This window comes from Heliconius melpomene, chromosome 5, assembly GCF_056956725.1.
Source record: "Heliconius melpomene rosina isolate 202511_hmr_F chromosome 5, ASM5695672v1, whole genome shotgun sequence".
In the NCBI taxonomy this organism is placed as follows: Eukaryota; Metazoa; Arthropoda; class Insecta; order Lepidoptera; family Nymphalidae; genus Heliconius; species Heliconius melpomene.
The window spans coordinates 280408-307093 of record NC_140393.1 but is presented as its reverse complement, the minus strand read 5'-3'; positions in this window follow the sequence as shown (position 1 = coordinate 307093).

Genomic DNA, 26686 nt, shown 5'->3' with positions numbered 1-26686 from the left:
TTTAAAATTAAGACTTGCAATTGTCAAATTTTTCATGTATTTCGAAACAAACATGTATTTAAACATGTAATTTGAATGTGATGGCAAAAAAATTATGAAAAGTTGCTAGAATTTCATTTGCTAATTTACAAAAAAAAATTGTAAAATGTACAATTTCTAAAAATATACCTTATTGATGACTGTGAAGAAATAAAGTGTTAACTTTAGTTACTCTACACGACCAAGGAACACTTAAAAGGAAAAACAATGTTCAGAGAGCAAGTATGAAGAGGCTACCCCGCTAGGGATAGAGCGCGAAGCTAATACAATACATTTTGAACTAAAAAACAATTTTAAGCATATTCTTAAACTCTATTTTAAAACAAAAAGTATAAGAAAGAAGTTTTAATATTCACAAAGAAAGAATGATCTTATCAATACCGGAACATGATAACAAAATGAATGAAGTATCACGTTTCATTGAAAAGTTTTATTTTTTCAACGAAATGATTACCTTCCGTACACCTCACACTGATTATATGATACTCAAGGATTTCTTGATTACACGGAGAGAGAACACTCTCAGCAGACCTCACAAACTTACTTATCTCGGGAACTGCTGGTTCAATTTGTTATGAATTTTATTTCACTATATTAACTGTACCTACACGTAAAGCTAAGTACTTCGGGTATTTGTTGTTTCGGGTGAATGTTGTCATGTGTCATACACAACTCTAAGATTTTTTTTTGTTTCACGATGTGTCCCCCACATAGCAGAGCAGGTAGAGGGAACCTGGGAACCTAATGTTAAGATACTCCGTTCCCCATTCACCTTTGTATTCAGACCTCAGATTGTTGTCGAATATTTGAGGCATCGATGCCACGGCGGTTTCTGTGTTATTTATTTCTAATAATTTTAAGATGAAATTTTTGTCATGACGACATCAATGTACCAATATATAAGACACATATATACATCAATAAAACGAAAAAAATAAAAGAAATATTTCGCAAAATCGCATATAAGTACAGCATGTCTGCATGTATGTAAGTTTACGACTGTTTTTTCCTGCTACAAATGACCTTACATAGCCCTATTCAGTTAGTGGATAATAAAATAGTTACTATGTGTTTATTGTAGTTTATAGATGAAAAAAGAATTGTCAACAAGACGAAGTTTAGCGCTGAGTTCCTCCACTCAACATACGATTTCTTGAAATTTGGCAGGAAGTGGGGAACGTCGTGTATTAACATTAAGTTCCCTCTGCCCTACTTTGCTTCATAAGGGATCCAATTTTTTTCACGTTGTATCCGGCACTTAGCAGAGTAGGTACCTAGTGTTAAATCACTGCTATTAATAATTATTTAAAAAATACATATAGAAAACCAGATAGTTATAACATCAAAAGGTAACTAAAAATGATAAAGAGACCATTGAGTGCCCAGGTGCCGACCAGTCTGCCTCGCCCTGATATCACCGTGTTTGATAACAACTGATAAGCACTGATAACGGTAGCTTCTCGAATAAGCTGACAGAAATACCCGGAATGCGCAAGTAAATGATGCAATATATAATTTTATAATATAGTGGTAAGTTGAGTCATGAGTGGAGGGATTTTGGTATAACTTTGTTTCTTAGAAGAGGAGAAGTTTAAGCGTCATATATAATTATTAACCGATTTCACAAAACTGAGGTTATCAGTTTGACGTATATGTCATTTGTACAATTTTTTTTGTTATGATGATATTGTTGGAAATTTAAAATTGGATTATATTAGAGTAGGTATAATGAACTACGAGTATTAGGCTTCTAAGTATTTGTAGGTACTCGTAGGTACGGTGTGTGTTCGAATTTACGGAAAACTAAAAGTGATATCGACATGATTACCTATACTGTGGTATATTATGTCAATTTAGTGAACAGTCTAAGTTTCATGAAAATTGTTCAGTAGTTTTACAGACATACATAGGTTTCACGCGTTTCTTGAGGAAACTTGTAAAATATAGACAGTAAGTAAATCCTGGGTTCTTCGTTCAGCTTTTTCGTTTCGCGTCTTCCCGTTCTCTTTGCGCATTTATCAAAACGAGAAAATGAAAATATTAAATATTATATTTAATATTATATTTATATTTAATATTATAATTATAATTATATATTATTTAATATTATATATTATATTTATATTTAATATTATATCTATATTTAATATTATAAATATTAAATATTATATTTAAATGAAAATATTAAATATTATATTTAATATTTTCATTTTATGTATATTATGTATATTTTCACATTACATTTTATGTATATTTTCATTTTTTTTTCAAATTTATTTTTATTAATTTTCATTACATTTTATGTATATTTTCAGTTTTTTTTCAAAATGAAAATATTAAATATAATATTTAATATTTTCATTTTATTAAGAAGGAATCGAACACACAATTCCCCCTGTAAACAACAAAAACCTTTTGTTATAACGCAGTGGTGATACTAAAGGAAAGCCACGTTAAAGCATAAGAATCCCTCAGAAAGTATGTATGTGCAGGCTGAGGACAGTGGACGAGGCGAAAGAGGTACGCAGAGACCGCGGCGTTTAGCGCTGTGCACTACAATATAGGTATATACGGATATGAAGGTATAGGATACAATATAGGTAGATACGGCTATAAACGGATATGAAGTCAGAGTGTATCACTCGCGTTATCTACTTTTCTCACGACTGCTATCAATGTATGTACGAGATGAATTTTATTTCAAGCTGCTGTTCACACATTTTTCTCTGAATTTTTTTTAACGAATATCACGATGACTTGTAATTTTTATTATCTCTGCACATATCCTGTTTTCTTTTTTCTTATTTGACACACTCTAGTGGCGCGTCACTCTTTTTTCAATTTTCATATTCTCTTTAACTTCAAGAGAAAGAGATTATCTGTTTGACATTGTTATGTAATATTGTGGAAATTGAAATTGTAGGAGAGGTAGGGGGAGACCTCGGTTGACTTTCGAAAACAGTATCAAAGAAGTGGTTTATAATTAAGGACGAGGCGAAAGAGGTACGTAGGGACGAGAAGCTGAGATAAGTAGAAAATGTATAGTATTAAATATATGATCTATTTAGGCGTCCAAGCATGTGAGCTAAATTTAGTTATGTCTGTTTGTCGTTAAATTTCTCGAATAAGAAAAGTCAGTCACTTATTTTTCAGCTCAGAGAATAGTCCAAGTTTCATCAAAATCAGTTCAGTCAAGTTAACACTGTGTTTTGTCTACCAGAATCCACACTCATCGCGTTTACAATTGGACTTTTCTCCACATCAACCACAACAGAATAACTTAACTGTAACTATTTAGCTTTACGCATATAGCAAGGTAGGCAGGAGGAGGGAACCTGGGAACATAGTGTTACACGGTGTATCTACACCGTTCCCATTTGCGTTCCCCATTATTCCGAATAGCTGAAATTTCAGCGGAACTCAATGCCACGCTTTTACCTCGCCATCTGAACAAGCGAAAATATTAAATATTTAGTTTCCCAGGGCAGGAGTCGAACCCACAGATCGCGTTGCGCCTCCTCACAACAACCTTAAATATCTATTTTAAAAAGAATAATTTCTTTTGCACTGAGATATGTGACGTTATCTTATCACACAACATCATTTGTAGAACACGCAGAGGCTACGTGTCTGCTGTGTGTCCAAGTCAAGGAAATGTTTATTCTAAAAATATGCTTAAGCATAGTTTAATACCGTCACTTGCTCCTGTACCACCCAATTATTGAGACAGTTCGCGTTGAATGTTGCAACTCAACGCCGCGTTTTCTTTAGTTACGAGGGCAAGGAAATGAAAATAATTCATTATACAACTCTTGAACAAATGAAATATTTAAATATATAAATTAATAAATATTTTTATTTTCATTTACTAGCTTTGGCAACGAGGCAAAGTTCGGCTCTAGCATTCGGCGGAAAGGGGGAAACATCTTCTTATTGTGAAAGGAGAGTCTCAACTCTGGCTATCCTGCTATTGCGGGATACAGTGTATAACAAAACACTGCGTTTACAGTTGGACACCGTGGTGCTAACAATATACTCGTATTCATTTAGAATATGTTGTTTACCAATCAACGTTAGTCGTGATCGAGGTGTTACCCGCCACTTTGCGGATTTATTTTTTTCATTACGAGCAGAAGGAGTATCGAAAATACATAAAAGTAGGTAAATAATCATAAAAAAAGAAAAAATACTTAACTTACTTTATACGTTATTTCAGTTAAAACCGGTCGCGCGCACCGACACCTATGAGTCATGAGTATTTAACGATCTGACGGTTTTACGATTATAATTTTAAATATGTATTGTATTTATGTATGTAATATGAGTCATTCCTTACTATATGAATATGGATGATTTTCTTTATTTTTTTCTTTGTTTTTTATGTGTTTTTTTACCTATTTTTCCTACGGTAGAGAGAATAATTACTAAGTCACTTTCATATCTGAAATTATTTATTTTGATTTTTCTCTCTCTTTAGAAACAAGACAAGACAGCGTTGAGTTACGTGTTGTGGAAAGAGTGAACAGCGTATCTTAACACTAGGTTGCTTATGCTTTTCCTGCTATATGCAGCGAGGAGGTAATAAAAACATAACGCCTGAAAAACAAAAGTTGTACTTTATATATAATCAATAATAATTCCTCTAGTGGGGATTGAACCCACAACAATCGACTGTACAGTCTGACATAGGCTCATTGGATGTACCTACATACCTACGTACATATGGATACATGTAAATATACAGTAGGTACTATATATAAAGAATATCGTGCGCTAGCGGTAATTATTATTATAGATAACTTGTTATTGCTAAAATGACTTTTTGACTTTGGGAATTGTTGTCCGACTGTAAACCCTAGAGTTGTTGTGAGTTCGATTCCCATTTCGGGGAAAGTATTGTTTTCATTTCGTCGTTTTGATAGCAAGAAAAGGAACAGCGTTCGGATATATAAAATAATCAAATTACAAAATATTATGCACTCAAATCCACATTTCTAATATCTATATATATAAAAGGACTTGTCTGTAATAAAGTTGAAAGCCGCACTCTCTCTACGTATAGCCACCGTCCACGGTGATAGTGACACCCTTTCAGCCGCATCGAAGCCGCAACCACTGACGGTCGCACACGTGTGCCCACCCCTGCGCCACGACGCGACGGCCTCAGCGACCCGCAGCAACTTCATTTATGATGTCCACAGAATAGTTTTTATGTTAATTTCTCAGTGCAGGTTGCAATCTATCGCTGGTTTCCATACATCGCTTTCTATTTGATTGCGGTGGATTGGAATAACAGTTCAAAAAAACGGGTTCGACTGGTACCACTTTCCCAAGAATACATGTATATGCAGATGCATAGATATGCAAAACCACCTTGCTATAATAGAATCTATATTAATAAACTTGTGGTCGTCGTGGCACAGTGGCACAGCGTCCGACTTTAAGCGCAACAGTTGTGAGTTCGATTCTCACTCGAGGAACTGAAACATTCTATATTTTTATTTGTTTGTACTGAGATATGTGCAGCATATCTCTGGTGTCGAGTCGAGTATCGCCAATTAACACCGACCCGGCTACCTGCGAAGTACAGCGTGAAATTGAAAAAAAAAAATCATTCATTTCAGAAATGCTTTATGTTTATAACAGAGGATTGTGATACTAATAATACTTCTTACTCCCAAGTAATAAATATTTTTAGTGTTAAGACACTCCTTTCTAAGTCTTCTCCTGTTTCTCTTGCCACTCACTCTTGCTTGCTTATCACTGTACCCTTATCAACTATCGCTTGTACAGTAAATCACTGAGCCACGCCGCGCCGGCTAAACTAGGAAATATTAAATTGAAATTAAATTTTAAAAAGTAGCTCTGGGAAGTCCGACGTTTCTTAACAAGTGTAACTTTTTTTATACTTTTCACGTTTTTTTTGTAAGTCAGTTTAATCCACTAACTGGTGAATCATGTTTTTATTGTTAGTTCTGATTCCACGTGCAGAGCTGTTGCTAGGAGAATGTTCAAGTAAAATGTTAGATTAAGTCATTATGAAATGTTATATTATTATGCAACTTGAATAATAAAGGACAGCAGATTTTATTGTTTTTTGCATACAGCTAAATAATAAGATATCAATATTATAAAGTTAAAAAGTTGGTTTAGTTGAAAGCTCTGATCTCAAGAACAATAAGTAGTTCTTAAACCAGTTCAATCAGTAGGTTGAATTTGCAAAAAAAGATGTGTTTTAGGTATAACCTATTTATCGTGGGAGTCCGTATTCCAAATTACATCACTTTCATAGTTTCGATGTAACCTGTAGGTACCTGCGGTCAGGGTTACCTTGGGTACATAGTCACACGTCATACACAACTTCCAGTAGGTACATCCTACTAATTTTACAAATGTGATAGTTAGTAAAGATGGATGGAAGTTTGTTCCACTTTCACGGAAAAGCTATGGAACGGATATAGATGAAACTTCTGAATAATATTTAGCATAATATGCTGATATAATTATCAGAACAACATAGTCTACAATTTCCTTGAGCATTTTGTAGAATTGAAATTAAAAAAATATATAATAATAATTTGACAATAATAAGTCGGGCGAAGCCGCGTGTGGGTCGCTAGTTTGTTCTACAAAGTGACGATGCAACTAAGAATGAGTAACTTCCTGTCATCGAGGTGCTGAAGTGTTATAAATAAAATTGATTATTCTACAAAAGAAATATTTGTGCACGCACGTGTTTTATAACTGTGACTAATATACCTTTTATACATAGATTTTTTTAGTTTTACGTTGCATTCCTCTCGTAGAAAGGTAGGCAGAAGGAACCTAGGGGTTCCCACTCACCGCTAACTCAACGCCGCGCTCTTAACACCAGACATTGAAGGGAAAATAACTCATTTCCCAAAAGAGGAATCCACAAGTATCGCGATTAAGCAGTACCCCTGCGCCACTTCATTACATGAAAATGTAAATTTCAATTAACTTACTAATAAATAATAGATATCAATATAACGTATCTGCAGTATACTTTGTGCATTCAAATAGAACTCATGAATAGTAATTGAGTATTCAATTAGCAATATTTCATCATCAAATTATCTCGTATATTAATGCACGAGTGTGTATGTGTGTGTGCTCGTATGTACCTACGTGACTGGCGGCGAGTGAGAAAGTTTCTTATATTTAGCACTAATTAACTTAGTGGTTAGTTATAGTGTTAAATAAGGAGGTCGCGGATTCGGTTTATGTTCTTTATGTTTTTACATTGGAGGTCGTTGTTGGTTTTTTTATTATTATTTACTTTAAATAGCTAAGAGGTAATACAATTCCTTTTTTTTTCAAATGAAAAGGTAAAATACTATCTCTTTTTTTCCCTTTTCTCCTACATGAAGATACCTAATGTATAAAAGCAAAGGAATTACTATCGTATCTTAATTAGTATCGGAACGGAATCCGCACAGTATTTATTTACAAGTTGTACGCCGCTAATATGTAGTAGGGTAAGCCAAAGTCATCTGGGAAACTAGTATTAAGATACTCTATTACAATTAAGACTTCCGTTCCTCACATTCACCCGAATTCTGGGTTTTTGGTAAGACGAGACAGAGCGAGGAAATAAAAATGTATCATTGCCCCAGTGGCAATAGAACCCGCGACCGTCGCGCTTACAGTACCACACTTCTGTCACTGCGCCGCGAGTCAGACTACGGACGGAAAGGCGCGATAATAACTTATTTCATAAATTAAAATATGTAGATAACACGAACCTGCTTTACCTAAAAATATATTTTATTTTATTCTAAAATCTAAACTAATAACCAAAAAATTGTAACTGTAATGGTTAAGTCAAAACAAACACCAGAGTAACAAAGCGCAATGTTGTGAAATAGCTTGTTTCTGAACATGTCTCGACTCGTTCGTTTGTGCTGCGGTGCTGGACGTCACGTACGCATCGCTCTCTTATTATTATAAGTTGTAACATGTTCGAACAGGTTGGAAAAGGACCATCTTTGTATAATTCGGGTGTGATTCAAAAAATGTTATTTTGTAAATGTATATTTTTTTATAATATTCTGTTTCTTCTTTTCTTTCTAGATGATTGAGAATTATTGATTGTTTCGAAGGTTAAGTAGAGGAAACGTAGTGTTAAGATATTCCGTTTCTCAAGCACTGGCCAGTTTTCGAAATATTGAGTGTTGAATAGCGAAAATAAACAGCGCGGTATGTCTTGTTACCAGAGGGGTGATTCTTCTTCTTCTTCGTGTCAATGATTGGAGAATTCATATCATATTTTGCCAGTATTTAGCCACGTCGACTGCGGCATCTGTTGCCTCCATCAGATCGTCATGTGAGCAGGTGAATGGACATTTCGGGCAGGAGAGTAAGTGTGCCATCGTTTGTGGATCGGCGCCACAGTCACTGGGTGACTTATCCCTCAGTTCGTACCCCCATCTCACGAGAAGCTCTTTGCTTCGGCCAACCTGGCTCCGTAAACGATTAAGTGACTTCCATGAATGATGAATATAATTGATTACACATGTAAACAATTTATTAGCCTCTACACCCAATTTACACGTATTTACGACAATCTCTCTAATCAAATGTTCAAGGGACGTTTACGAGCACTTACCAGACGCCGTATAAATACATATAAACACGTATAAATCAAGCGCATCTGCATTTCAACCCCCGACCGGTACCCTCGTAAAGATTGAACACTTATTACCTATTTCAATATCGTCCCTGCTCGCTGCTCGCTGCTCGCTGCCTCGCGTCGGGTGAATATGATTAGCATTGATCGTCGTTGATGCGGCAGTTTTTGACGTATGCTTTTTTGGATAATAATTTTTGTTTGATATCGGTACCTACAGTATGTTACATAATTGTGAGCTTCACGCTTTTTCCTGGGCGGAGGGAACCTTGTGTTTAGATTTACGACGCCCAGTCAATGTTCTAGATATACCTAATATGTTTGGTGGTCAAACTAACCGTCGTGCTTTTTTACTTTACCAGGACGCGGAAATAAATTAAACATAATAGTATTTTGCTCTAGCAAAATACCCTACTCGAGATCGATCGATCGACCATATCACATAATCTCACCAAACCTATAGTTATAAGATTAGAACACACACGCGTTGTTCATATTTTATAACCATAGCACATAAATATATTGAAGGGGCGACAACCTTAATACAAGAGAAAGCTGCATCTGCGCCAAAGTGATAACAGCTAAGTACATTGGGTAATAGCCTGTAACGAGCTTTTATGGAAGTCTGCGTGAATTGCAAGGTTCCTTCCGGTATAGGAAAAAGTGTCGTAACTTAAAAACAATATGCGTTAGGGTGGCCATTTTGTATAGAAATGGGTGGACATTTCAAATACTGAATATTTTATTTCAAGCGGTGTCTTGCGTAAGTAAGTAGAGACATAATGTTAAGACTCTCCTTTTTTTTCAAGTTAAGCCTAATTTTCGGGATATCAGGAATCAAATTCACAACCGCGGCGTCTAGAGTTTTGGCTTCTGGGCTTCTGCGCCACCACGACGCGCCTCTAAATCACAGGTAAAAATATGTTTCTTACTAGAAGTGTATTTATAGTTTTCAAAGAATTTTAAAAAACAATTTCTGCTTTTTCAATACCTACATGCAAATAATAGTTCGGAACACTGCAAAATTATTATTCTTTTTCTTTATATTTACGGTTTTTATGCACCACTTGTTATATCCCGCACAGCCGGTCCCCAACAATCATGGGTATCAACTTATCGCTTATACAGGCCGAGAATCAGGGACAAAGGGACATTTGTGACGCGAAATTTACGAGGCACTTTACGACCCACCCTGTATAATAAGGGAGCTCTAATAAAACATAACTTGGAGGTAGAGTCGAGTTTCGAGCGAACATTTTGGTGGAAATCGTTTATTTTCACTTGTCATTGTGTTTTGGAGGGATTTAATTAAATTTTTGTTATGTATGTATGTATGTTTGTATTTTTCTAATGACATTTTGTGTTTTCTATTCTATCCTAGAATAGACGTCGTCCATAAATTTGTTTATGTGGACTTTAAGGAAAATAGCAAATCAATTTTTTTACACTTAGTGCCTCTTTCTCTATTTTTCACCCATAAAAATAAAACTAAAATGTGCTTAGTGATTAAACTCAATATTTTAGTTTTTACATCGAATTATAATTTTTAGCTTCTCAAAGATACTGTTCCCATAAAAACTTCGCTTCCGTACTTTCTCCCAAATTCTGGAAGCATTGCGTGTTGAGTGGCGGAATTCGAGGAAATTAAAATAAGAAATATTTCATTTCCTCGCTTACAGTACGCTTGTGACCCTGCTATGAGGACAGATAGTACCTCTCAGTATATAAGTATAAAGGACTTAGCACCTCGTGAGTTCGGACGCTGTATACATATTCTATTGAAGTGTGTCTTTGTGAAAGCTGTTAACGGTAATGTATTCGATTCTTGTTTGTCATTTATAGTCAGGTGAACGTCCTTTATATGTCACCCTGTCCACAAAGAACTGGACCGATTTGGATGAAATTATGTGTTTATATTTTAATAAAGAATACAATAGTAATAGTATACAGACGTAAACTTAGACCCATAAATGATCTTTTTACAAACTAGTTTTAACATAAATATGAATAAAATCATTCATTACTAGTTCTCTAAACTGTGTGAAAATTAAAAAAAAAACATGCACATTGTTTTCGTATTCGCGTTTATTTTTGTTTTTTTGATGATTAAAATGCTTAATTATTAATTAGCATATAATGAAGGGTGTGTCGGACGTCTGTGCACCTCGTTCTGTGTAGGTCTTGAGGTCAATGCGACGCTTACGCTTAGTTTAGTTTATATTGATATAACTTTTTTATTCATGAACCCATTTCAATTACAAATACAATAGTGAAAACTATATTTTAATCGGACAAGCCGTGTTTGTGTGCGCAAACGCACAGACAAACTGGCACACCGACAAATGTAACTTCTTATTTTGAATATATATATTTTTTTATAATTATTGACTTTCTCATGTATCTTCTAATTATGTAGGCGTCGATCAGTTATTATTTAATTATATGTATGGAAAAACTAGCGGACGCGCGCAGCTTCGCTTGCGTATTTAGGGGGAATTCTAATATCCCATGAAACATGTGTTCAATGAAATATTTTTAAGAGTCTAAATTTCAAATTTTATAAAAATCGGTGGCCATTTAAAGATTTTTCCATACAAACTTTCAACCCCTTATTTGCACCCTTCGGCGGTGAATTCTAGAAAACCATGAAACACATGTTCAATTAAATAATTTTAAGAGTCTAAATATCAAATTTTATAAAAATCGGTGGCAATTTAAAAAAAATTCCATACAAACTTTCAACCCCTTATTTACACCTTTAAGGGGAGAATTCTAGAAAACGATGAAACACGTGTTCAATTAAATACATTTAAAAATCTACATTTCAAATTTTATAAAAATCGGTGCCGATTTAATTTTTTTCCCATACTAACTTTGAACCCCTATTTCACCCCTTTAGGGTTAAAATTTTTCAAAATCCCTTCTTAGTGGATGTCCAGATTACGAAAGTAAACATCTGTGCAAATTTCACGTTCCTACCATCAGCGGTTACGGCTGTGCGTGCGTCTTACCTCAGTCAGTGAGGACAAGTCCTTTTATATATATAGATTATCCCATCCCTGTCGCCAAATGGTGAGTTCAAGGAGAATGGAGATCAGCGACAATAATATATATAATATAATAGTTGTTTATTATACATTAGTAAATAACATGTTGTTTATACTGAAATACATGAAATGAGTCAGCGGAGGTCACGCCGCGCGGTGTTTTCATTTTCAATTGTAATCTACTCGTACTTAGGTATGTTAATGTCGATAAGTAGTTTCATATGTCACATTGCTTTTTAAACCTAATAACATTTACAATTGAATTATATTTTTGAAAAAAAAAAACATAAAACATTGAAAGTGGTAGGATGTGAACCCGTGCCTCTTTGAAACCACCTCTACAAATTATGTAAACAAGTAACATTAATATTATAACATTTATGTAAGCAAACAAAATAAAAATTTAATTTCGTGAATCAAATCCACATCCACCTTCCGTGACTCTATTAGCATTATAAACCACTGTGCGTACAAAAGACAACATCGAGCTACTATTCTATACGTGAAGTATTTCTAGGAACTACATAACTGAAGGAAAACTAAGTAATTGCTACTATTATAATTATATAGATGAGAATTTTCCACACTGCTGAACGTTCGTTATTTGGATAATTAATTACATTTTACATATTCCCCTCCAGATGTGTGGGTATAGCGTATATATTGTGAAGACTATCGACGGCATCGACTGCCGGAAGTAAACGTTGTCCTTTGTTCTTTCTCCTGGGTGGAAATCAAACACACAATCTTATTGCATCTTTTATTTTATTTTTCATATATTTTCATATAGAGGAGGTGAATGGAAAACTTGGAAAACTTTTTTCTCGTTCTGGTAGCAAGACTACACGGTGTAGAGCTCCGACGTCCAACAACCAATGGCTCAAAAATCGGTACAGTCCTCAGGACGGTCTTTGGGGAACGGAGCGTCTTAACTAGCCACCTTGCTGTACGCGGGATATAGTGAAGCTATGTTCTTATTAAATATTAAAAAAAAGAAACTGATTTTAAAACTATGCCTATATGTAGGATGATAATAAATGATTATCAAAAATAATATTCAATTTACTTCAAAATAAAGAAAATTGAAAAATAGTTAAACAATTATTGATATTTGTTTCTGTATATCTATATATTGTTTCTGTATATTGTTTATAACTTAATTTTTAAAGTTTGAACCCTCTTGGGTTTTTTGAAATTATTTTTTTGTTAAGGAAGTCAGATTTTATAATCAACCTGCAGTGCGCACGCGCAGCTAATGCAGTCAAACTAAACACAAAGGGACCGCTTGTTACACACGATTCTAAGAATATTTTGTATTCTTTATTCTATACTAGGAATCTGCCCGCAGCTTCGCTCGCTTGAACTATACGATAAATTTATTATTGTATTTGTGTTCTAATATAATATGTATGTACATAGTACGTAACAAAAACAATATAAGCTCTAAAACTCTACCGTTTTTGAATAAAAAATATTCCAACCACTCTCATTAATATATGATACTAGCGGACGCGCGCAGCTTCGCTTGCGTATTTAGGGGGTGAGTTCTAAAAAACCATGAAACACATGTTCAAATAAATATTTTTAAGAGTCTAAATTTCAAATTTTATAATAATCGGTGGCGTTTTCAAGATGTTTCCATACAAACTTTCAACCCCTTATTTGCACCCTTAGGGAGGGAATTCTAGAAAACGATGAAACACGTATTCAATTAAATGCTTTTAAAAATCAAAATTTCAAATTTCATAAAAATCGATGCCGATTTAAATTTTTTTCCATACAAATTTTCAACCCCTATTTCTCCCCTTTAGGGTTAAAATTTTTCAAAATCCCTTCTTAGTGGATGTCCAGGTTACGAAAGTAAACATCTGTCCAAATTTCACGTTTCTATCATCAGCGGTTACGGCTGTGCGTGCGTCTTACCTCAGTCAGTGAGGACAAGTCCTTTTATATATATAGATAACCTTTCCCGATTGATAGACTATCCAACACAAAAACAGTTTTTCCAATGGAACTTGGAAAATAGTTAATAGTTTATTCTATAGTAAGTATACACTGTGGACAACGTTTCCGCAAGACCTGTATAGCCGCATAGCCAGTGATTTGCTATGCTCCATTGATGCCGTAGATTGTGCGTTTTTTTAATGAATGGTACTTTTTCCCTCATAGCAATGTAGACAGGGGGAATGTAGTATTAATACACTACTTTCCTCACTTTTCGCTCAACTTTTGAGACAATGCATATTGAGTGGCGGAACTTAACGCCGTGATTTATCTACCGGAGTGGAGAAATGAAAATTACAATCAAAATCTAGGCGATCGAACCCGCAAGCATCGTGCTTCCAGCAATAACCGCACGGGCGAAGCTGCACCCAAATACTAGTTATATAATATAGTAGAATTTATAGCGACGCCCACAGACATCTATCTAATAAATAATTCATATCTTAGAATAAAAAACAGGTTCTTATTTACACCTAAAATACAAAATTTAGAAAACATCGTAAAGACGGCGCCGAAATAAGATAATCGCAATTAAATCTGTGAAGTTAACTAGTTCCACACTCGTAGATAGGTGCAGGTTTGTGAGCATCCGATTGACAGTTAATATCAATTAGTTTAATTGACAGGAAGTGTTCAATTTTTTCTAAAATAATAATAATGTTATTGATATTATATATGTATATATAAGTATACCGACATAGCACGGTGTTGAGTTCCGTTACATATGTCTCGAATTTGTGCGGTGCATGAGAACGGAGTGTATTAACACTCGGTTCCGAGTGCCTACCCTGCTTCACGTGGGGTACAGCATGAGAAAAAAATATTTTTTATATACATTCAAAAGATATCGAAAAGGCCGTCGACTGTAAATGTAATATTTCAATTTTCTCGTTCTGGTGAAGAGGTAAAGCAGAGCGTTGAAATTGTCAGTCAACTCACAATGCCTTCGGAAGTCGGGAATTCTATGGGTAATCTATAATTTATTCAGAAAGTACGAGCAAATCCACGTGAATAAACTATATATCCTATATAAGCAAATTCAAATATTTCACAAGGACACCGTTTACAACGCTAACAACTAAAGTAAATATTTTGCACTCTCAGCTTGCACGTGGTGATTGCGCGACGTGCTCTTATCAAAAATAATATATCATAAAAAAATATATCTACATATATTTATAGAAAAAAAACATGTTTATATGAAGACTTGTAAGATTTTTTTAATATGCTATGCGTATAAATAACTTTTTTCTTTTCCTTTAAAATATAAAAAAGTTATAAAAAGAGGAAACGTATTTGCATTCCTTAGACTTACTGAGTGCCCATCACGTTGCAGGATGAGGAACTTGGAGCCGTGCCTGGGATTTACGACCCAAATGCAGCTTTAATGGTACTTTTAAAATGAGACTCCTCACTACTGGCTGATTTCTTCGATCTCTTTTTATAGTTTGTGGGATTGTCCACAAAGTGTAAAAATAAAACATTATTTACACCACTTATCTCCATATTCTGCAGGCATTGCATGTTGAGTGGCGGACGTCAACGCTGCTCTTTGTCTCGTGATCAGAGCGAAAACTTACAAATGAAGAAATAAGATAAAGCGAGAAGAAAAAAAGCGGAAAAATTAAAGGATTAATACAACAACATAATGCTTAGATAATAAACAGTGGAGCACGAAGCCCGTGACCCGCGACCGGAGACCAGAGACCAGAGACCTGAGAGGGTTAGCCGGCTTACGGTAATTGGATCGTCGCGCACCGTCTACAAATGCTATTTGCAATTTTGATGTGATTCACGCGTTGTATGGATAGAATATCTATAGATGAATAGAATATATGAAGTAACTAACTTTTAGTTAAACTTTAACGTGGAAAACCGTTCTGTTACAAAAAAATGTGCGAATCTCTAAAACAGCGTGAACATAAAAAATGTTTCCGTACCAGTAACACTGAACACTGAACACTACACACTGAGCCACTCAGTGCACTAACAACAATCACTCAGCGTCATAACAATTCATTCATTTGCATAGGAAATAGTGGTTGTATATGAACGTACATACATACAGACATACATAATGTAACATGTTGTGTCAAATGTAAATAAGGCACAGATATAGCGATACCAATTTTTTCTACTATTACTTCACTTTAAGTAACAGCAAACGATGTAATATGCATAACCTAGTATTACACCGCTCCCCAATATAGCGAGAAAGACAGTTAGAAGTTAGAACCCAAGCTTAAAACTCCATTCTCCACATTCTGTCGATTCTGTAAGGTGGGTAGCGGAGTTTGACGCTACAGTTTGTCTAGACTTTCTCCAAAGTCGAAGGATCGAAATTCGAAATACAAAAAACAAGAGTATCATGTACCTTTTCCGTTTCTGATGTTTTTAAGCTGCTACAAGTAATGTCACTGAACGAGGGGAAATTATAGCATCACTCTTTTTTTCTTTTGTTCTACTAATCCATGTTTAAATTCAAAATATTTTTCATATAAAGAGATTTTTGAATGTACTTTTGATATGTTGATTGAACATATTGTTACAGAAATCTCAAAATAAGTTTGATTGAGAAGGGCCAATATTCGGCCAATATTACCTACTTCAAGATAATCTTGTAGCTGTCTGGTGGCTTGTAGCTTCACGCTCTGTCTCAGCAGGATAACCTAGTAGTTGATAGTCTCTAGAAGATCATCAGAAAATCATTCAGTCTCTAGAAGCGGCGTTGAGTTCCGCCACTATTATAAGTATGAAAAATTTAATTCCTAGGCCAACATAATCTAACATACAGTAAGTACATTAAAGAAAACCATTGAACCGTGACGTACTGAGGCATATTTTGGACCAAAACATTTGAAAATTTCCATACTAGTTAAACAAGTGACGTCACGCGCAGAGGTAACTGAAAACAGATGTTAACTAAAATTAGCATTAAATGGGTATAACGCGATCGTCGTCGTGTAAACCGAGCTCGGCCAACCGCTCAGTTCTTGAGATAAACGATAATAAACAAACCAACATGTGGTTGCTGATTTACCCTTATTTTGATTTGGAAAATTTTTAGTAAGATTCGAAGTAAATTTAGGTATATCCTCTCATGTGTTTTATTAATATGCAATGGTAGAGATGAAAGATCGCGGAGTCTAACTGTGGTCGCGGCGGTTGGGGATTCATATCTCACTCAGGGATGAACACATTTCGCACATACGTCATTGTTGCACCGAACGAGCTAACATATAAGCATTCTGAAAGAAAATATACTTATTATTCCTTACACACAAATAATGTAGAGTGCTTGTGTTCATTTGTCACATCCGTTATTTATTTTTGTTTACGAAAAATTCACGTTCACGACGTTCATTCTCAAAATATGTGACGCATATACTGTTCATTTCCTTCTGCTTTGCTCCTGTGGAGCGAGTATATTTGTCAAATGTCATGTAAGTTGAAGCGTCTTCTTCGCGTTTTCCCGTATCAAAACGTAGCCAGAGAGAAATCTCAGCTTTCTGCCCAATTTATATTGATTATTAAGTGACAGAACACAACGCCACGCTTTGCCTACACGAGAGGAAAAAGGAAAATTTTAAATATTAATTGTCATTCCTCGAATGGGGATCAAACCCATAACCATTGCGGGTCTGACGCTGTCCCACTGCGTCACTACAGACCCAATAACCTTATGAGTAATATAAATAAAGCTTTCTGAAAAATAATATGAATACACTTTTTTACGAAAAGATATTGGTAATAATTTACAGGAAAAAAATCAACTTTCCTAAAACTATAATACTTTGAGAACTGAACTAAAAATTGCACATTTATTATTAAAAAATATAAACAGCCGAGGGGAAGGGGAGGGAGTAGCCCATTGTGACAAATGGACGTATTCGAAACAATCTCTACATTCACACAATAAGGTTCAAAATCTAATAACAAGCAAAGTATTACACGTGTAAAATCTCAAATCTATTATAGGGGCTTGGTTACAATTTTTCCAAAGTAAAATCGACTCTATGCTGCGGATGTAGAGACCAAGTGACGGTCAATCGATATATTATTGCATCATGTGCAAGAGCAAGATCAAGGACACAGCCTTAAGAACCGACTTACGAGTACATTAGGTATATAGTATAATGAAAAAATAGTGATTATTATTCTTTCTTAAGCTGTATGTGACATAGAGACACTAAAAACTACCGGTTTTTGAATTAAACATAAAAAAAAACTTATTTGGATATTTTTTAAGTAATGTAAAAAAACTTAAACTAATGTTTTTATAATATAAGATTTTTTGTACTTCAGTTTAAAAATAATGAATTGCAAGGGTGTGGAGAGTATAAACATATTCTGGAAATTGGAATATATATGAACATAGTTCATACACCCTAGCCTAGTTAGAATCGAACCCAAAACTGTCTCGTTTACGGTCAGTCATTTAAACATATCACCGCTAAGACCAAATTTATATTTAAATTTAAATTTTTCTAGTCTACGAGTATACTCTCAAAATAGGCAAAATGAATATAAAAAATATAGTCTCTACATATAGTACATAGCAGTGCTATATGTAATAAGAAAGCAATTAGTTTCATCACTCAACCCCACTACGAGCTGACGACATGACGCAACTCTCACTGCTGTTTTCCAGTTCAATTGTAGAGTCATATATTATGTTTGGAATTACTAGAAGTTTTAACATTTTACTTGCTATTTATATATTTTTTACCTTAAAAAATCTGGTAGGCAACACGCGGTTTTAAGTTCGACGATTCAAACGGTGATGTCTTGAAAATTGTATTAAAACTAGGTACTCACCTACTACCTGTATCTGCCTATTATTTCATGCATTTCGCACTATAAATTTAAAATTTGAACTCTGGGTTGGGTAGTAAAACTTATCGCTGTGTTTATTATAATTAATAATGTGTGATATATTAAATTGCACTAGCTTTTAAATAGCGCTACAATGATGTCAACATCTATATAAACTGACAATGCAAAGACGAAACTAATGGACTCAGAAAAATAAAATTTGTAGAGGAGCTCTAAGGGAGGAATCCTTACAGGAATAGAAAAAACGGGATTTTCCGTTTTATCTTTAAAAGTCCACATAAACAAAATTGTGGGCGACGACTAGTTTAACATGGAAGCTAGTATAGCATAGAATAAAATACTTATTTCACATTTATGATTGGCTTATAATTTATAAGTAATTTACTTGAGTACTTTTCCACAGAGCGGTGATCTCATCCACGTTATACATTTTTTTCATTTAGTCATTTTCTATAGCATTATACAACTTCTGTATTAACGTTATCGTCACTTATATTCGCATTCATATAAAACAGATATTACTTACATAATAGTTTTTTTAAAAATATTCCCCTTGTGTGAGAATCGAACCCACAGTTGTCGCGTTTACAGTCAAATTACGGCCTCAATTTTGTATATATTATACATAAAATAGTTATAAAGGTTACAAAGTAATTCGGTCATTATGACACATTAACTACAGGTAGTGTGTGAGTGCCGGAGACACACTGTCTACGACTGATGCAATAAATTGCTTTCAATGATAATCTGTAAAAACCATTACACGAACGTCCTTCTTAGTAATGATTATATACATATTATACCTACTGTACCGTCATTACATATGAGCATATGACATGTAGCGAAAGGTGAAGGGCGGTCTGCACCGCCTTGGTTGTAGGTTCGATACGGACTAATAATTAAAAATGGAGTGTTTTGACGAGAGCTTCTTTGTCTCCAATGTTATAGCGTGTGTACCACAGTGAAGAAATGAAAATAAATATAATCAATTGTCCTCTCGAGCACACATCGAACCCGCAACAGTCGCGTTTACAGTCCAACGCAGTGCCACTGCACCAGGACGGCCTCTCCACACCTGTACGAATGCATGTAGTACAGAACATCACTTACTAATAAATAATTAGTATGAAGTGCCTGAGTGATATCCGGTAAGAAGCCCGGCGTCGCTCCGACTCTACTTTTTATGCAAATCGAGTAACATCGTGTATCTCTCCGCCCGTCTACGTTGTATCCGTTTAAGTAATTAATGTTATCTTTTACTTGCGTATCAATACTCTACATTTTACATTTTGAAATGCATCACAGTTTTTTAACAGAAATTATTGGTAGTATTGATTTCATCATCTTAGAGATAAAATAAAATTATTTTCTTAAACGATTTTTGTACCTTCACGTTCACTTAGGTGCATTGGTCTTATAGCAGAACTCATACTGACTCATACTGCAATATGTTAAACTTTAACATAGCTTGGACGGTAAACACGACGGTTGTGGGTTTAATTCCTGTCTGAGAATATTAATTATTTTCAATCTTTGCTCGAGTAGTTACAGAAATGACGTGCAATATTCCGAAAATTGAGCAAAAAAGAGAGATCTCTAGGTCTACCCTGCGATACAGCGATACAGCATGAATATGGAAAAACTATTTAAGTTTAAATTTTATATTTATTTACAGTTTTAAATGACTTATTAGCTACAATAAACATTGTTTGTTTTTTTAAACCAATATCGACAACTTACGTATAACCTACAAATTTAGACACAGATAGGTTGAAATAATTGAAAATTTTCCAAAAATATCAAAATAATTATGATAAGTGGATAAAACCGGTAATATTAACTTTTGTACGTTTGATAGTGTTTATCTAGTGGCTCTTGCTTAGTGAGGTGGAATACAATTACATAACACGTCATATGTATAAAAATAATAAAAGAAATCTGATGTATAATAATGGTAAAATATATTTTTTTTAATTAAAATCAATAGTCCTTGCTATTTTGTAACACTTTTTAGATTTATTCATGCTCTTGAAATTGTTACTATTTTTTCACACATCATAATCAAGCTCCTAAAATATTCTATGAAAAAACAAATGTCAACACATAAACATACAAGTAAGTAGGCTAAGTTCCTTATTCTTTGTTAGTTAGTCTACTGTGGAACCTCACTCGGTCTCGAAAATAAAGTTAGATCTCTCCTCGCCGACATTACAGTATATATGAGAACATTAGCAAGAGTTAACATTAAAGCACCATTGAGATTCATATTAGCGAAACCTAATGAAAAAGAAACTCAAAACTGTAATCTAGTTTCATAACTCCACTGACTGGATTGTGTATTACAAACAAAAATAATAAATTAACTTTATTATAGAGATACTGCCTGAGCTACCCTGGAGCTAGCGTGGAGCGCGCAGTGGTCAAAGCGAGTGGATTTTAATGCGTATTAAAGTACACTAATGCCGTCCCTCGCGTCGAAAGGACCCTCTGTCCTCTTTGCAGTGAGTTATAGAGGACGGAGGGGGAGGACGGTATCGTTCAAATTCGTCGTAAAAATCATAAATTTGTTGCTGTAGTTGCTGTATTTAAATATAGTATAAATGATGGCATTTTCGTAGTTTTTTTAGCTACACGCTGAATCCTGTATAGAGATACTAGGCAGTATTTAGACATATTTAATCTATAATCATAAAATGTTCCATTACTAAATGACTGTTTTTTTAGTGTTCCGTACCTTTTAAGGAAATAAAGGAACCTAGAATATATGGTTTGAATTTCAATGTTAAATCTTAAAAATAATAACCCTAAGAGGGGGGGGGGGGGGGTACCAATTTGATATTAAAGCCGCTAATTCAAATGCTAATTCAAATGGTAAGCTTGTACTTCAAAAAATGCTCGAGACCTGCAATTTTTATACGGAATCCTCGGTGGGCGCGACCAGCTCGCGCTTGTCCGGTTATTGAAATTTCAATAGGGCCGAGAATCAATGAGATACTCTTTTTGCATCGTAAAGTCCACTCATACAAAATCACGTGCGACGCCTGGCGACTTATATAACTTCAATAAACATAATTACAGTGAACAGTACTCCTCAGCCGTCGAGTAATTAGTAATCGATATCCTGTTGTAATTCAGCATATCTTGAGTTACAGAACAAACTAAAGAAAGTAACTTAAAATTTTCCAAATTATAACAAAAGAAACTGGTTTTTAAGAAAGTCGACTAAAGAAAGGAACTTATACGTAAAAGGTAACAGTACGCAAACGTATGGGAGTCCCGATTCGGACAAAGGGGTACGCCGAAACCATTAATTCTATTGTCAAAAAGTTTCACGAAAATCGTTCAAGGTATTCTTTCGGTTTTTATATATTTTACGACGCCGTTACGACCACTTTTCATGGAGTTGTTGCTTGGTACAAGTTAGAAGATTTTGGTTTATTTTAATTTTCCTTTTTGGTAAAAGAAGCGCGGCTTATGCAACTCAACATGCAATCCCTCGAACAATGGGCGAAATATCGAGAAAGCAGTGTTTTACAGAAGGTGACATCGGTCTATCCTGCTAAAGTGTCAAACAGAGTGCTACTAAATCTGAAATCTTACTTCACACAGTTTACGAGATATTACATGTTGAGGCAGAACTGAACACCTCGTGTTGTGCTTAAAATCATTCGCCCGAAATGGGATTCGAACACACAACCGTCCTAACGGTCATGTTTGCCCAACTAACTCATAATTAAAACAAAATATACAAAATAAAAGATTTCAACGCTCCCACCAATAAAGTAATGAAAAGAAATAATTTTCTTGTCCACAACTTTAACTCCCGTTGGTATTTCATGGCGGCAGGAACACTGTGCGTGCTCTATTATTACCGAAGTGGGGGGAGGGGGGAGGTAGAGACGATAGTGATTACACAAAACTTGCGTTTGGTGGATTATATAATTTATGAGGAGGGTCCACTGTGTAATTACGGTACAAGCTACAATAGATTTCTTATGTCGATTGTAAGTTTTATCTTTGGAATAGTTTCTAAGGATACTGTGGTTGGAGATTCATTTCTTAGTTAGGGCATGTTTGCATGTTTTTATTAAGTCGTGGTGCAGTGGAGGAGTGTGCAGGTTCGATCCCTACTGAGTTAAAATGTATTTTCATTTTCCAAACGAAACAAGAAACGGACGTCTCATAAGAATATTCCACATGTTCCAATAAAAGTAAAGTCCATTCTATAAAATAAAGACACAAGTGGGTAAAGTTTCAGGAAGCAGGCTTATTAATAGAGAACCGTGGTGTTCCGACGAGACGACACCTCCTCACTTACTGCGCGCGTTCAGGTCAGTCGTGCTCGCCCTCGCCAAATATATATAAGTATTGAAGCCGTCGTGGTGCACCGGCACAGCGACACGACAGTAGTGGGTTCGATTCTCTTTTTTGGTTGAATGAGTTATTTCCATTTCGTCGCTCTGGTAACCAGACAGTTGAGCTCCGCATTTCATACTCTTATGTTTGTATGATAGTCTACAAGTTTCTCTAAAACCTATATTGGGGCAACCTCAGATTCTTTTGATTTAAATGGTTTTTTTTTTCAATTAAGGGACTAACCAAGTTACATCAAAATCGGTTCAGTAATACTAAGATCTTTGATTTTTGGGATAATTCCGTTCTAATATTAAATACATACACGCGATTAACTTGGTTGAAAAGTCTTTAACTTCTAAGAAAATAACAGATATTGTAGAAACTTTGTAGGAACCATTTGAGGACCCGAGTAGGAAGAATGGTCAAAAAAATCTATAATTTAAGAGTTGTGAAAGAGTAAAAGGGCCGCCTCAGTTGACTTTCGAATCAATGATATTGAAGGAAGGTCATGTAAAAAGGCATGAGGGACCCATACCAAGGTATGGAAAGGTTGATCATTAACAAGGAAAGAAGTAAAAGTTGATCCTCTGTTCTCTCTGAACTGTTCCTGATACATCACTATATATTCCTTAAACGCTAAAAGTAGTAAAAAATTATACAGATATGTCTATTTTTTTATGTATGAGGTAAGGTATAAAAAAATTAAGTTGCCCATTGTATGTTGTCACTCTATACCTCTATAATTACGAAATCATATGCATATGTTAAACTTTTTTTTTCATATACTAAATAAAATCGATCAAGTGCGAATCGGACTAGCACACGTAGGGTTCCGTACTATTATTTATAAAAACGGCATAAAATTATGTTTGATGTATAAAAGCTCCCCTAAATATAAATATAAATATTTCTTGTCATGGCGTTAACAGAAATACATCATAGGTGTAAATTTCAAATGTCTAACTATTACAATTTATGAGATAGAGCCTTGTGACAGACAGACAGATAGCAGGGTCGTAGTATTAGGGTGCTGATTTACCTTTTGTGCAAGGAACCCTAAATAAAGGAACAAGGCGACTACGTATGAACAAATAGTGTTTTCGTTACGGTCTACGTACCTAACTGATTAAAATTCAACAACGTTCAATCCCACACAGTCCCACCTCTTTCGTGTAGTGCGAGTGTGGTCGTCACCCGCCACCCCCCTATCGCTTGATGTATAGCTGATTTAGTTACTATGGGACTGTTCACTGATCATTTTTTATAGCTTCACGCTCTATGCCGCATATAGCAGCATAGTGTACGCGGAGGGAACCCAGTGTTGAAATAATCCCTTCTCCACTTTCTCCTAAATTTAGGATTTTTTTTGCTACTAGATCGAAGAAAAGATAATATTCGTTTAATTCCGCTACTCAACATGCAATACCTCCAGAATTCAACTCTTGTAAACAATTTTCGAATCGTTAAAGTAGTTTGCTATATTTTAATTTTGAATGTAATATATAATTTTGTACATAAAAATACAACGAACATAGTGTTTCAACTTTTCACTACCCCGCAAATAAAATAGATAGATAATGATAAAGAAAATAATTCAAGCGTATCGAATTACTTGTCAGTCATACGTCATATGGCTGTCAGGGGGGTAGGCTGGATCGCGGGGGGTCACAAAGCTAGTGATTATAATTATCCATAGTTGAACTGATGAAACTCTTCTAATTATATGTTGTATTGTTAAATAGGAGCCGTAGGGCAGCATCTGACTGTATTTGTGTTAGTTGTGGTAGTTGGTTCAAACTGCGACGAGGGGAAAATTGTATTTTAAAAAATGTTTGTACCTAACATTGGTGAGACAATTCGCAGACTTGGTTTCACCCACCTGAAATCTCATCTTAAAGAATGGAAAACAGAATATTTTAACCTGTCTGGTAGAGCGCGTCAGTCAACATATAATGTCTGGAGGTTGACAACTTCGAGCGGGGATCAAATCCATAACGATCTGATGCTAATGACATAAAGAAGTTGTAACAAACGTATAAGGATTTCAACGTAGCCATGAGAACGCATTTAGAAGAGAAGAGGCGCGGGTTCACATCCTACTCCCTCGTTGACAGTCAGGCAATGTTCCACTTAATATAATTAAAAACAATTATTTTAGTTAATTTTACTAGAAGAATTGAATAAAGTTGAACGGGTTATAAAGTAAGACGTTAAGTAAGCGCTAGTCGCTCTTCCGCCTCAGTCTAGAATCTAGATTCATTTCCTATATTTTAGGAAGCGATACGACTAAGGTTATGTCAAATGCTCTATAACTAACACTTAAATGGAAATGAATGTTGTATAATAACTTAATGTCACTTTTTAGTTTCACGCACGCGTCCCGTATATAGGGTATAGAGGGTATGTAGTGTGAGTACGACTGACGCCGCAGGAATGAGGAAAAACAAATACAAACCCACACTAGAGCGAAAAAATGAAAATAATTCATTTCCCTGAGTAAAAATCGAACCCACAACTGTTAACTTGTGATATCTACCGACAACAATATGCTGTAACTGACTTATCTGTAATCATCATCATCATCATCAGCCTGTCCTCGTCCACTGCTGGACATAGGCCTCTCCAATGGCACGCCACTGAGCTCGATCTTCGGCTCTTCGCATCCAGCCGTTGCCCGCCACTTTGCGAATATCGTCACCCCATCTAGCTGGAGGACGTCCTACATTACGTTATGGCAACTACATAATTACATTGTTTAAAAGAATGGGAAGGTAATTCGCTACATTTGGGCAAGCAGTGACGGCAGTTGTTAGTGTATTGTAAATAGGGCCGTGGAGCCCCCAGACCTCGCAAGTCCCAGGCACTGCTTCAAGCTCAAAAGTCATATTTGTATGTCAATCTATAATAATAAAGTTTGCATTATTTAAAACAATGATTTTCCTCAGATAACACGACCGTCTCGTTTACAGACGAAACATATGCCGCCGCACTGCAAGGACACTTTTAGTTAGATGATATATTCATTAATCATTCTGGACGGCAATGGCAATGGTGGCGCAATGGAATAGCGTCTGAACGCCCCATGTACGCCCCATGGTTGTTGGTTCATTACTTAGCTCTGGTACCAAGACAAATCGCGACGTTGACTTCCACCAATCAACACTCGACGTCTCATAAATGAGGAGGTGTGAGATGAACAGAAGCCGTATTTGCTCTATCTACCATTGCTTATTAAATAATCTAACAAACACTAAAACTAAACACATATCTTGTGTTACAATTCAATTCAATAAAAGCACACAATTGTGTCAAAGTCGTGATATCGAGAATAAAATCCATTCATACCTATATTATAAATTCGAAAGTAACTCTGTCTGTCTGTCTGTCTTTTACACAATCAGGGCCAAACCGCTTATTTAATTGTGATAAAATACACATATAGAGATATATGAGGGTCTCGGGATGAACATAGGATACTTTTTTTCTCACATTTGTAATATTTTCGATATATACCAATATATTAAAATACTTATTAATTTGACATGCAATTTATTCCGCCATGTTAATAACAACCGTCGCTAAGCGACCGTTGCTAAGCAACGATTTGCAAAGTTTGTTGTTAGAAAACATCATCCAAAATGAGCTTGCTTAACGCATCTCTCTATTGAAAACTGAAAAAAAATCATAAATATATTTAATAAATATTCGTATAGTTCAAGCGGGCGTAGCCGGGTTCCGGTCCACTAGTATACTA